This window comes from Acanthaster planci, linkage group LG02, assembly GCF_054643075.1.
Source record: "Acanthaster planci isolate LZ-2023a linkage group LG02, COTS_SCS, whole genome shotgun sequence".
Classification (NCBI taxonomy): Eukaryota; Metazoa; Echinodermata; class Asteroidea; order Valvatida; family Acanthasteridae; genus Acanthaster; species Acanthaster planci.
Genome location: NC_141778.1, coordinates 31,941,974 through 31,955,650, shown reverse-complemented (window position 1 = coordinate 31,955,650; position 13,677 = coordinate 31,941,974). Strand labels below are relative to the sequence as shown.

General features: G+C 42.2%; 2 protein-coding genes across 3 annotated transcripts in view; both read left to right on the top strand.

The window, feature by feature from the left end:
• Window positions 1-13,677, top strand: part of spata5 (spermatogenesis associated 5) — a 96,635-nt gene that overhangs the window by 76,339 nt on the left and 6,619 nt on the right. For both annotated transcript variants that reach the window (XM_087129961.1, XM_087129959.1), the window contains exons 17-20: window positions 5,480-5,570; window positions 10,920-11,148; window positions 12,386-12,447; window positions 12,941-13,014. The gene's annotated coding sequence lies outside the window, so the exon portion shown is untranslated. The remainder of the gene's footprint in view (window positions 1-5,479; window positions 5,571-10,919; window positions 11,149-12,385; window positions 12,448-12,940; window positions 13,015-13,677) is intronic.
• Window positions 11,128-13,677, top strand: part of LOC110976834 (nucleoside diphosphate-linked moiety X motif 6-like) — a 70,047-nt gene continuing 67,497 nt past the window's right edge. The window contains exons 1-2 of the mRNA XM_087130006.1: window positions 11,128-11,148; window positions 12,386-12,447. The gene's annotated coding sequence lies outside the window, so the exon portion shown is untranslated. The remainder of the gene's footprint in view (window positions 11,149-12,385; window positions 12,448-13,677) is intronic.

Genomic DNA, 13,677 nt, shown 5'->3' with positions numbered 1-13,677 from the left:
GTTTCTTCAAGTGTGTTACCATAATTAATGCAGTCGTGGTCACCACTGTCATTCCATCATCGTCATTGTCATTAACATTGCCTACTACAGGCTCCACTCTTGTCAAGTCAAGACTTGGTGTGTGCCGACACTATCTGCACTGCTGTCCGTTTTACCGTCTACGGTTTCTTCACCGAGTCAAGCGTTTAAGGCGATGCCACTTCCAAAACGGCAATAGCCTCGATAGCCTCGTTCAATTCTATCGCCTTAGTGACTACCACCTTGACCAGTGCCACTATTGTGACAGATCATATCAATGCTTTTGTATAGTTCCATAAACAACTGCAGTCAATATATATAAACTTCTTTCACCGCCAGACACCGCTGCATCACCATTGCGACAATCACCACTGTCCCCACTTTCACCACCAGCCTCCCTGATACCTCTACCTCGGCACCATGTCCCCCATCATTCCCAAATCCTCTGAGCATCCACGGCTTGCCAGCACGTCACCTCCATCCAAATCTCGCTATAAATCTCCAAGGCTTGTCAATTTCTCTAATGTTGTCGACCTTTGACCGAGGTGAGGCTAATACTCTTTCAGTGTGCAAGAAAAAGGAAAGAATAAAACCACCACCTAACACCTGCGCTACCGTCCCCTCCCGATCCCCTGCCCATATACCTGGCACGTCACACCTGCAAATTTGACAATCCTGCCGGCCCCGAACCATCTTTCACTGTCCGTTCCTGTAGTCAGCATCGCTCCCCACACAAACTCTCTTTGCCCTGATTTAAAGCCAACCTCGACTCATTGTCATTATTGCTACGATTATTAACTTGTAAGAAACTGGCGTTCATTACAGCGTCCCTCCCCGCATAAATTTTGTTTCTCGAGGAGTTCACAATACTGACCCGGGGTGACGGCGGTCCGCCGTCAGGTAAATATATGAGATTCCTGTCCCGGACACCTGTGTTATTGATTCCCGGTGACAGTCTTGTTCGGTGGCCGCTGTCAGTTAACGGTGCTTCCCCGCTGTCATGTCGCTCGGGGAGACAAGGGACGACCGTGAAGCGAACAGCAACCCCTGCGTGTCACCGTGATAGTCCCTCCGTCGTTGGTCGTTAGAGTTCGTTAAGAGCAAAAACAGGCTGAAGATAACAATTCGTATCAAGCAAAAAAATCAGAATGGTATGATTTTTTGGTTAAAATTTACATTAAGGAGACAGTGAAATTTATTTTAACTGAAATCAAATTCAATTAACCTTAAGTTACAGTTGAAAACCAATAAAATTGTAGAATGTCACTAATTTTAATCAGTTCTGAAATCATCTCATTATGGTATGTGTACAAATACGTGTGACGTATGAATGAATGTTGTACGATACGTACAGCCGTTTTGCACTTGTTTTCGTTCTTCATTTGCAGCAGTCGGGCGAAGACACCTTTTCGGAAGTCGAACTGCTCTGCTACTGTCAACCCTTTCGTTCACCCGGACAGCTCCACTTCCTGCCCCGGGAAATTTCGTGTTTGTACCAAGATCAACATGGCCTCTATTAATCACTGCAGCAAGGACCTGTTTCCTCGCAGGGGCGGAGTTTCACAACTTTCAAAACTAGACCCACCACGCCCTGATAACGTAGGAAGTACAGTACATGTAAACCTTGAGGCATGCATGTGAAAGCCTTGGAACTCTTTATGCACAATTAAAAACAATGCACAGAGTCCAAAAAGCACCGGTAAATTCTTAAAATAGCGTTTTAACAGAATTTAACAACGCATGATTCGGGAACAGTTTTTAAAAGTACAGATACGGTTCAAGTCTTTTTTGTGGTAATCGTTTGCAACCCCCTTGAACCAGACATATATAACGGTTGGCTAAACTTTATAAATAGAACCTACCTGCGCTAAAGTTTTTTTACATTCGTTCAAAAGAATAATGTTATATAAATAGAATGGCGTCAAAATAACAACTGTGGACGATTAAGGGGGAAAAGAGATAATTGGCTGAAAAAGGGAAACCTTTTCTCGCTGTCCCGCTGTCCCCGTTTGTTTGTGTTGACGAACGATGGATTGGCGTTCAAGTCGACGCGGGAAGGGGTTTGGGTATTTTGCAAGGAATTTCGCAATGCCTGTTCATGCATGCCTTGCATGAACAGCAGAGTGACAAAAGTTGATAGTGATGTTGCTGCCGTTGTAATGTGCGCAGGAGGAATAATACACGCGATGTTGCTACATTACTGCTCGGTTGCTGATGATATGCACAGACCAGTTGCACTGCAGGCTTTCGAACTCCTTAATGCGGACAAAAATCCCTCCGCTGTAGTGGAGGGTGGGCAAGTGGGTCATCGGGGTAACTGGCCCACTCTTAGACTAAATTAAATTGAAAGGTTATGAAATTGGCCAGTATATTTATTTTGTTCGGAGATTAAGCTGAACATAAATTGAGGCCCAAGTGAAATATATAAATAAACCTAAAAAAATAAACTTCAAACCATGATTTAGGATAAAAATGCCCAAACCAACAAACTCCACACTTAGCTTAACATCCCCAAACCAGAAATTTTTAATTAATTTTTTAAATTGAACTCTGGTGCGTCTAAAATAATTACGATTGCCTATTTCAGTGCTTTATTATCAATTTACTCCTTCCAACGTTCATTTCGTACTCTGTTGGTGGCAAGTTTTAAGGTTTTATAATGTGGTCCACTTGCCCCAGGTGTGGGGCTGGTGATCCACTTTTTCACGAATTTTTAATGAGTTAATATTCATAAGGTTTATTGATGTAATTGACTTCAGCTGTTTGCAATAAACAAACAAGTGCTTTGGTCATGTTTTAAGAGTAGTTTTATCCTTTTCCTGGATTATTGAATATGGTATAGAATCAAGAATGTGCTTAAGTGGTCCAGTAGCCTCACCTTCCCCCCATTGTATAAATTGTAAAACAACGTTTAGAGTTTAACATTTTTTGGTACCTACCTTTTCCACATGTTTAACCCCTGACATGTGTATTGAAATGTGTTTAGGAATATGTTTCCTAAACGCATACGTTTAAGTGGGTACAAAAAAGTGTTTAGAAATATGTTTAAAATTTAGTTTCATTTTCTAGAGTGTAGAAACCATATAGGCCTATACTGCCCACACCTCTTCCCGTCATGATTCGGGTAACAAAAATACGGCAGTTAAAACCAAACAATGTTTATCTGGTAATCTTCTAATCAAATGTCATCCTCTTCAGCCGCATGTGTTGAATCAAACTGTCTTCCGCGCCAGGATAAGCGTTATTACTGTCATCCGATCTCCCCACTTCAACAGGCGACTGATTTTTTTTAAAACAACCACCACTCCCCCCAGCTGCAATCGTTTAGAGGAAAGTTTAGAGGAAACGACTGGTCCGTTCTTCAGCGAGTTCAAATCGGGAACTGTCAAAGACTGTCACCGGCCAGGCTCCCGTGAACTTTTGTCCGCTCCGTAAATTGACACATCCTCGTTTGTCTACAGTGTTCTGCCCCTCCTGCCATCACAGCATATGTCAGGCATTTTCTTCTAAGACAAGAAATCGAAGGTGATGTCATGTTGGGGCAAGGGGGCGACTCTGTGCCTCTTTTTAACCGCGCAAATCCAAAGGTGCGGGGTGCCCAGGTGACCGAGAGATACGCCCCTCGTTCCCAGGCTGCAAGACTCCTCAACCACACGTGATCATTGCTTTCCCGGTCGATGCTCCCTTCATAATTGCTACTACCTCCTCGATGATTGCATTATCGGAATATTTTATCTGCAGCAGATTTACCGGATCAAAAGCAGGTTGCGAACATATTTAATGTTCATCCTTTGGGGGGCAAGTATCTGCCATGGCTACGACGGGGAACATTAAAGTGACAGACCAGTTCGTTATTGAATCGCAGATCACACCTCATTGGAGTGAAGATGAACGATAACAGCTTTAAATAAATGATACGATGGACGTGAAGGACCTGTCCCACATTGGAATCGCGTATTGAATTGGTGTGCTACATTTCCCACCCTGTTCCTAAAGCCGTGTGCATGCTACCCAAGGATGGTATGACCTTCTTAATATTAACCGCATTGCATTGCAGCAATTTTACGACTGCGACAAAAACGTGCTGTTTCTGAACATCCCCCTTCCTTTCCACTCGCCAGATCCGCCCCTATCCGAGGAATTCTCAAGATGCGTTTTCACTGGTGACAGCAGCAAATAATGTCTCTGTTCCTTCAGCAGATTCCTGTCATCTTTGAAGCTGGACGGACATACACAAGTCATCATCGCCCACATTGAAACGATCTGTGCCCCATTTGCTTGCGTCATTACTTCCGTTCTGGTCGGGAGTTCAGTAAAATCTAGACATCAGGTTTAGCTCTTTAGTTTGATCATGTTTCGGTCGCTGGCAAGCGCTTGCTCGTTCCCAGTTTCCCAGGGGAAGCCAGGCAGTTTAGGTGGGCGTTGTTTTAAATATAACCATTCCGGTGAGCACTCATTACCGTGCCCGTATCCCCTGTTGCCTGTGAAAGGAGGGAGGGGGCCTGAAGCTATGCACCTTTGGGTTTTCAGAAAGTGGGTCAATTTATAAAGGAACTGTTTCTAGATAGGAACTTTAATGCGCAGTTCCTTCCGTTATTCGTGCTCTTGGCCCCGTTGTGTGAGTCCTGGGTTCCGGTGCCTGCTGAAAAGCTGTGGAGAAACTACGTGTTCATCCTGTGTTGGTGTGTGCTACTTGTTAACAAGTTATTAAAATTGGCACATCTTCCCTCCCATCATACGACTACCCACAATAATCGCATCGTTGCCAGAAAATGGCGACACGCCCTTTGTTGGTTCGTATTTATCATTCAATTTTATTATGCCTCAACTTCAATAGATGTTATGAAACCTGTTATCGACAACGGGAAGGCGCCTTCTGCACATACTTCATTGCTATACCGACACGAATCTTTCCAGTGTTGATTCAGCAGCGCGATGTCAGTTATGCAGCGTTACTCCACCGCATTGTGGACAGATTCTTTAGGGGCAAATTTGCCAAGTAACAATGAATTTTCCCAAAAGATGTAAAATCCAAAATCTTATTGACAAAAGAAATTGAAAAAGGGGACATTCTGACAGAACATTCTCGAGACACACAATTAGATAGGCAGACCTAAAATGCCGACTGAAACTCTGTAGACGACCCTACAGGCAAAGCTGGTTTCTGTCTGTCTGGGCTGATGAACCGCTCAACCCGGTTTAATTATAGGTCATCGAGACGACAGGTTTTTGAGATTGATCTTCGGCTTCTGCTGTATTGTGTAGACGGTCCTGGAGGACGATCGCGGTCCGCTGCCTCTGGGACTCTCGGCGTCGTGACCTAGTGTCATAGCGATACACTGGTAGTTCAGTATGGCGCATTTCGCTCGGCAACCTGGGTATGATAATGATTTCCAGTCAGTATAGTTTGTAGAGATATTATTTCTGTAATGCCGCGTCTGTGCTATTTTTTGTTTCACAGGTTGCCGACTATGAGCCGCCACCCATGCTGTTCAGCTTATGCAGAGTTAGGACTACAGACAGCGGGAAGCGCTGCAAAGTAACTTCGGATGGTCGGTGTTTCCCTTTGTCTCTATATAGTGACCATTGATTCGAGGTCTATAAGCACTTTGTTCAGTTTGATGATGACTTTCGCATGCTTTAGGACACTTCCACATGTAGCACCAGAAATGCAGATGACCAGACAGATGTTGACTTCGCAATTAAGTGTATAGTATAGATGTTAACGAGTTGGAGAATTAAGATAAAGAAATTTCAAAACAAGCGGTTTTGTGCATTTGTTGTTATTGGCACTTTTACTCTACTTGTATTCATGATTAACTTTGCAGGAAATTTACTTCAATAATTTTATTTAATGTAAGTTTATAAGTACATGTAGTTGCATGATTTATGTGCATGCAGTAACCTACAAAAGCGGTCCAGGTGGTAAAGGCATATACCTGTGATGTGCCAACTTGAATTTCATCCATAATTAATCTCTCCAAGAAGACACATTGTAAATCTACTGAGTGTTGTGAGACAATACCACTGTAGGTCTATTTTTGTACCAAGCGCATCTAATTTGAAAGTCGGTGAAATTCAAAATTGGGAAATGTAATAGGTTGTCATAGTTCCGGGACATCTTGCACAGTAGGCCATTTCACACACCTCCCCCAATTTCGAATCAACACCAAACCAGTGTTCGGCGAACGGTCTCTCTTCAATGGCACACAAGCCTTCTCATCACCCAATTCCCATAGAGCATGCAACTTCCACACATCTTATGTAAATACGGTGACCTCCGCAGTGACCTTTTCGGTCAAGTGTCAATGGGCCACCTGTATCAGACGAGTCCATTTTATAGGCATACGTCAGGAATTTATTGTAAATAATTACATTATATGACACCTGTTTTAGAGTCACAAGGTTGAATTGCGCCAGTGGGAACTGAGAGGAACTTAAGCGCTGAGGAGACAGCTAGACTTGTAACAGTCTTTTCCAAGGTTGTCTTGGCGAGTCTTGTACATGTATCTTGTTGAATGCAGACGAACTTGTCGATGAACGTGTATTCGTCATCCGATATTATTGTGGCCTCAACTTGAGAAATCAAAACAGTGAAAGACTATAAGAAAGAAGAGTTATGATTATTGTTTTGATTACAACCTGCGGAGACTCGGAAACTGCGTGTTGGTAAAGTGTAGGGAGTAAAAGTTGAGTGTTCCTGCTAGATTTATGTAGGCCTCTAAAACTGTATCGAAAGCTTGAACGAAACATTTAGTTCAACTGATAACTCACTTCGTGAAAAACTATGGGATATGTTGTAGAGCTATGACGAGCGACTATTTAAAAATATATTACTTGTCAATTGTTTGCCTGAAAATATTTCCGTATCATGATATAACGAGTGACTTTCGGAGCAACATCATCGTTGAGGGATTAACCATCACATTTCCACCGATCCGCAGTACAGCTTATAATGTAAAAAAAATGGTTCAGTAGCTTTTCCATGTGGTTTTGGTCCAGTAATAACCTGCCACAAGGCCTTTGGACAACCCCTCCCAATTAAACTGGGCGCACCGCACAGGCTATATAACGCCCCCGCTGGTGGAAGTGCGTGAGATGCGAAAAAACGACGGGAGGGTAGTGCGGCAAGCAGAGATGGGGGGGGAGGCGGACTTCAAGTGTGTCAGTAGTATGTCCTTCATGTGGGGGTGCTGGTGTCTGGGCAGGGGTATGCGTGAGGGGTTTTTCTGAGAAATCACGTTGTATTTGAAATAGTCATTTTAAAGTAAACGCAGGCCATGGCTCATTGGGGACCCTTTTTTAATTTTTCATCATACTATTTGTCCCCTTTTCCACCGCCTGCATTTGAGTCATCAGCAGTAGCTGCGGCTGTCGCACTCATATGATTTGTGGTGCAATCTGATGTCCTAGTAGAGAAAGTGATATTTTTGGCGATTTGGATCGATGTCTATTGAAATTAGGGATTGGATGCACGAGGGGAATGACCTTCGAGCGAAGGAAAAAAAAAGGGATTATACATGTACGGTCACACAAGTAAATGATGCCTGTGGCCTAATTGCATTGCAATTCGAAAATACTTACGATCCACATTTGAAAGGTTCAACATTTTTATGGTCGATTTTGTTTCTTTTGAGAACGTGTTACATGTAATGGGAACCGAGTCTCAGAGAATTGTAGCGGGCGGACTTTTTATGAATTGATTCGGTAAACTCATTCACAACATTCACGACTGACTTGATTTATTTGATGCACAAACATGTCATAAATTTGTTTATGCATTAACACATAAACACACATATTTCACATGTTTTCTTTTACACCGTCGCTGTGTAGACCTTCAAATGACCTCTTCAAATTTGTCGAATTTTGAAGTGGGAGGGAAAACACGCCAACTACCGGGCCACTGTGTTGTTAACCTTCTGTCACAGGCGCACGCTTTGTCAGCAACCTTTCGCCCAGCTTTGTTTTAAACGTCGCCCGGATTGTTTTTGCTCTCGCACTCCTTGACCAAAGGCTAGCAATAGGGACTCCCTGGCCTGATGCAGCTGGCCGTTGATTTCCCATGACGTCATCTGGGATGCAATTTGAAATGTTGATACCCAAGGCCAATACCGAATGTCATAGAGGCTGTTGGAGAGACCTCGAGGCGTCAGGCAGGTTTTTGACTCCATTGTATACCTTGATTGATGGTACAGATACGGCCCACTTCAACCCGTTCGACTCGAAAATGAAACTTGGCAGAAATTCACCTGACCATGAACTACTTTTTTGTAGGTAGGTTGCATCCGCGCAGATATTCAACTCTCAGGAACACGTGTCGGATGTGAGACGTATACATGCGTTTCAACTCTGATTAAAAAAATACCCTTTACCCTTGTCTTAGCAATTTCCGGAGGCAAAACATTCCCAAAATAGACTGCAAGTAGTTTATCGACAAGTTAAGTAGAGTCTGGTTACACCTCACGATGAATTCTTGTTGAAGGCTGGAGTAACGCGAGATTGGTGCTATGCGCGATGCGTTCAGCAGTCGAGATTTGACTGGTCCCTTTCCCAGTAATTTCTGCACTCGTCCCAGTCTACCAGCGAGATTAAAATGCAGACGACATTTTGTGTTCTTGACGGGCATTTAAATCTAATTATAGAAACCACTCTGGTGGCTGATGGTTTATAGGATTATTGTTCAATTTACTTTAACAAATTTGAATTTTCAGACATACAGAATGAAAAAAAAATGAAAACGACGAAACAAAAACTAAGGCTCTATTTTGGGTAATTTGTGTGTTTCGGCTTACTTAACTTTTTGTTGGTGCGGTGACGTAATCAGTCCCCAACTTTCTTGAGCCAATGAGCAACCGGAGTTTAATTCTCAGCTGCAGCCATGTTTTGAAAATCGTTGCTAGTTCGACTTCTGCTGTGCTTTGCTCAGCTAAATTCCACTTGAAGACAAAAGGGGTGAGTGTAAAGGTATTGTTTAATCTGCAGTTATCTGCTAACGTGGTGGAAGTTAACATGATGTTGAGCTGGAGTCTTCAACCCAAAAAGGTCTAACAGTTTTTAGTCTAACGTGTTACATTCAGCGTGCTCCGACATGTCAGAGACGGCAATATTCGCCGCAGCCGTACCATCATGACCGTGTGTGCACGTGCGTTAGGTTAGTCGACGGTGTTAATGTATCCATTTTAACCGTGACACTATTTCACTGAAACAAGTTTCCTTTTTTTACCGATTTCGAAAAGCTATTATGTTTCTCGTACATTCCGAAAATATTTTCTGGCCTCAGTTGTGAATACAGTTTAAATAGGCCCAGGCCTACTCTGATGACTGGCTGAGTGTCCATTGGCGTTAATGCCAATGACCGATTCAGTATAAAATTCGAAAAAGACGAATACTAAATGCTCCACAGTGGAGCTAGCCCAGGCCTAAATATTTCTAAACTCTGAAACCTTTCACTGCCCCCATTTTACACACATCTGGTATTTTTTATTTTTATTAAGGCCTAGGCCTAGCTGTCAAAAAAAATTTAACACTTTGTACATGTAGGCCTAGGCCCTACCTATTTTTTAATTTCCCACAAGAATCATGTGCGCATCCAAGTTTGTAGTAAACTGGGGAAAAAAGCCTAACCATGTTTGCCACAAAAAGGTTGGGGAGATTAATATTGCATGCCAATTTTTTTTAGTACAAGTATAGCCTACATATACAAAGTACATATACATGTACAGTATGTAGGACCTAGGTTGTATTCTTCTGCTTCAACAGCTGCCACCCCCATTCCTCCCATGGATTTAATGGTAACTCCTGCCACACAAAGGAGGGGTAAATTGTAATAAATATTCACATTCTTGTCACAACTGTTGTAACTCTCAGCAAAGATGATAATCTTTTTGATCTGGCATAACAAAGGGCTAGAACTAGAAGCAGGCCCCAAGCGCTATTCCCTCACATTAGGTGAAGGACTTAGACTTATAAATGCTGTACTCTAGTTTTGTTGGCAGTCTTACTCAACTTAGCAAGAATGCTCAGTGTGTGGGTTCTGCACTCGAAGTCCTACCCCGAGCTGAACAAAATCAAAGCTTCAGCATATATGTAATTGACCAACATGTCTCCATTATTCAAGGGAATGTTGTCAAATGTATGGTACATGTACATCCCCCTCCTCCCCTCCAGCAACCTGATAGATTAAGGTCAAAGGCGAGGGATTACTCACACTATTGTCTCTGATGCCCAGGGCAGGGTTGGGTACCTTTGTCATGTTCAGGTTGGCCAATGGTCTTGGCTTAGTAGGTAGATCGGTGTTGGGATAAGCACTCTGTGTACCCAACATAAGTTACATGTCCAGCTCCTAAACTATAGACCTTCGTTCACCAGAGGGAGAGTGTTGGTTATCAGACCCTTGCTATGTGGTTGGATAAGCAGTTTGTCACATGTACCAATATTACAAATAATTCTGCCCCAAATCTTCTGAGCTAGATTACAGAGATCATGTTCCCCCTTTGGTGACACAGTTCGGTTTAATCTGAGCATTAAGTAAAATGAAAGAAATGAGGACATAGGGAGTTGGACAAGGTTCTGTATTGAAGGGTCTCTGACATTACTGTCTACATTTCGGGTGTTTAATACATTCATCAGAAAAATGTAACATCATGCATGGTCAATGGATTGTTTTATTGTAACAATTACAGAATTATTTTTTGCTTTTGTTACATGTTGCTGAAGTACTTCAAACAAATTCAACCCACTTTTTGTGTTGATGTAAAATTCATTTCCTTGAAAATGTAAAGTTGCATTGTTAGCTACAGTTTACTGCAGATGAGTCTCTTACTTTGGTTTGATTGAGTGAGGATGGAATCTAAAACCAATTTGGAAATGATTATTTTTTGTTTATCCCAAATTGTCAGGTGGGGAACAACCTGAACTTTGCATGCAAAGGTCAAGCTTCCAGGATCCTCACACAGACTGAGACTGGAAACAGTAATGATGATTGAGCAGGGTTGCAGCCAAACCACAGAATGTGATACCTTGTCTGACTACCATGTCAACATACATGTACATAAATGCACATGTACAAAGCCAACTTTTTCGTGTCTTAGTTGGCTGATGCAGAATTCTGGGAACACCCGTCTCAAGGTTTGTAACATTCTCCTCCTCGCATGTCTTACTTTAATCTTTCAGATACACACAGCTTGCATTACATCCTGAATTGGACAAATCCAAGTAAATCTACTGCAGTCTGCAGATATGCAGTATCTGTAAATTGCCGCGCCAATCAGCATTGTCAGTTAAGGCCAAATTCGTTGAACTCCGCTAGAGATTCATTCAAGGCAAGCTTTTTACTTGGTTTTGTTTGATGAGGCAGAAAATTATGAAAGAAGTTTGGTTCAGTCTTTACCAACTGTTATCAATATCCCTGCTTTATGTAATGATTCACAGAATGTCTTTCATTGAAGCATTCTTTGAACAAGTGTACACAGTATTCATGTACATCCAAATCCTTTCATTACATCACTGTAGTCTGTAAAGGTTAACAAGAAATCAGGCCATCCTGTGCTTTCACTTTTTGTCATGTTGAATGTAGGTTGATGCAGTAAAAAAACCTAGCACTAGTCTATAATCAGTCAATTTCACACTGTCATACAGCAGATAATGGCAACTGCTTTTCAGGTTGCACCGTATAGAGTTTGTGCACCCTCAGTGGAGATTGAGCTACAACAGTTCTGTCAATGCCAATTTCATAAATCACATCCCAGGTCTTGTAACCACTGAATTTCAGTTTCCGATATCAGTGGTACTCAATCCATATAAGATTGTGATCAAGTGTCCAGAGACATGTGCCATTTCCCAGGGTGTTGTTACACCGCAGCCCTGACTTCTGTAGTCTTCTCTAAATATTGTTTGAATTGCACACTGCCAATGTTTGACCCCAGCCTTGCATTCCCCTACATTTGCTTTTGGTTGGCTTCTATTCTTCCCTTGTCACTTGGGATCCCAGATAGGCCCTGCATTAGAAAACTGATACAGGAGACTTCCAAAGCGCATACTTGTTCACCATGATTGCCACTTTGTATCCATGCCTGTTTGGTAACACCTGAGACATTGGTCCTAGTGTACTGTAGTGTCTGCTGTGTGTATTACTTCAGGCATTCTCACACTGCAGAGAGATATTATGTTGAGGCCTGCACCATTGGCTGACTGCCTGAAGTACCTGCACAGGATTTGTTTTGTCTCTCTCCATCTGAGTCATATTCATATTGAAATGAAGTTCTGGATTCTATTGTGCCGGATGGAGTGCTCCCAGTACAAATAGAGAAAAAGTTTGCGGTTGAATAGAAGTGCCCTGGTATATTATATTTTTGTGTTTGTGTAGGGATTGTGTGTTCAGGTCGGACTTCCTGTTTGTAGAATGGTCTGTTTACAAGGTCCCAGTCGGTAAGTAGTTTATTCTGGTTTTGTGTAGTCATTCAGAAAATCTGAGCAGCATAATGGCATTGGACTGAATATAACAGGCGCTGGTGCAATAACGTCATCTCACCTCTTACAGTATAGTGTTGACCAGTGTGGAGCAATTTGGCACCGGGGAGAGAAATCATGGAAATGGAAGGGGAAGAGAGTGATGGAAATTGCCTGGATTACTGGCACATTAAAGGGGGTGGAGTTTGCAAGCAAGATGATGTCAGAAAGGCTTGTTATGATGTCTGAATAATTAATGTCACTGAAGTTACATCACTGTGTTGATGAGTCAGACCAAACCTGTGGAAAGGTGCAGTGATTGTATTTGCACAAGAGTATGTTTATTTTTCCTGTGTGCATTATGAGTTGTAGCAGTTGTACAGTCTCATCTCAGTATGCCCCTTTAAGTTTTAACCCATTGAACCCAGGTTGGCTCGGACTAAAATGGATTTATTTGCTTAACACCTTTCAGGCATGTTTGACAGGAGACTGAGGTGGTTGAAGTAAGACCCTTTTTCCTTTGTGTATCCATGAAGACAGCAAAAGGTGCCCAAGTATACTACATATTTTGCCAGTGCCACACAAAAAAATCATCTATTAAATCTTTTTGGTTGTTTCATGTTTGGAAAAAAAATGGAACAGTCTGTATTTGTGACGTTCACAGCCATCAAACTGTGAAGATTCTTTTATGATTTTCTTTTATCATCTCATTGTTAATAGTTGGTTTTTGACCATTATTTTGAAAATATCTCCCCTCTGATCCTCCCCCAAAATTCTTCCACATCGCTTATTCATAAGAGCTTATGAGGAATGATGTGAAGCATTAGGCAATGGAAAGTTATGAAATCAGCAAACTAACTTCCTTGGGCTGATTTTTTGGGTTTTCTTTAGCCAAATGATGCCAGTTTCTTTTTTGATGTGAAACGACTAGACCACTCGAGGAAGACTAAGTCTTGTTTTCATGTCTGGCTGATTTTTCTGCATCAGTAGTGCAGTCAGCGTGCTTTTGGTGAATGTTGTTCTTGGGTTCCAGGTGTGCCTATGGATGATTGCCCCAATTCAATGCTTTTGACTTTTGGGGGAAGGACAAATAAATAAATCGGCTTAAAACTTATTTTGGAAAGGGCACTTGGCAGGAGGTATTTCCTTCACTCGACAACAAATCGTGGTTTTCAAATCTTTGTTGAGTGGGTATATGCCTACAGACTT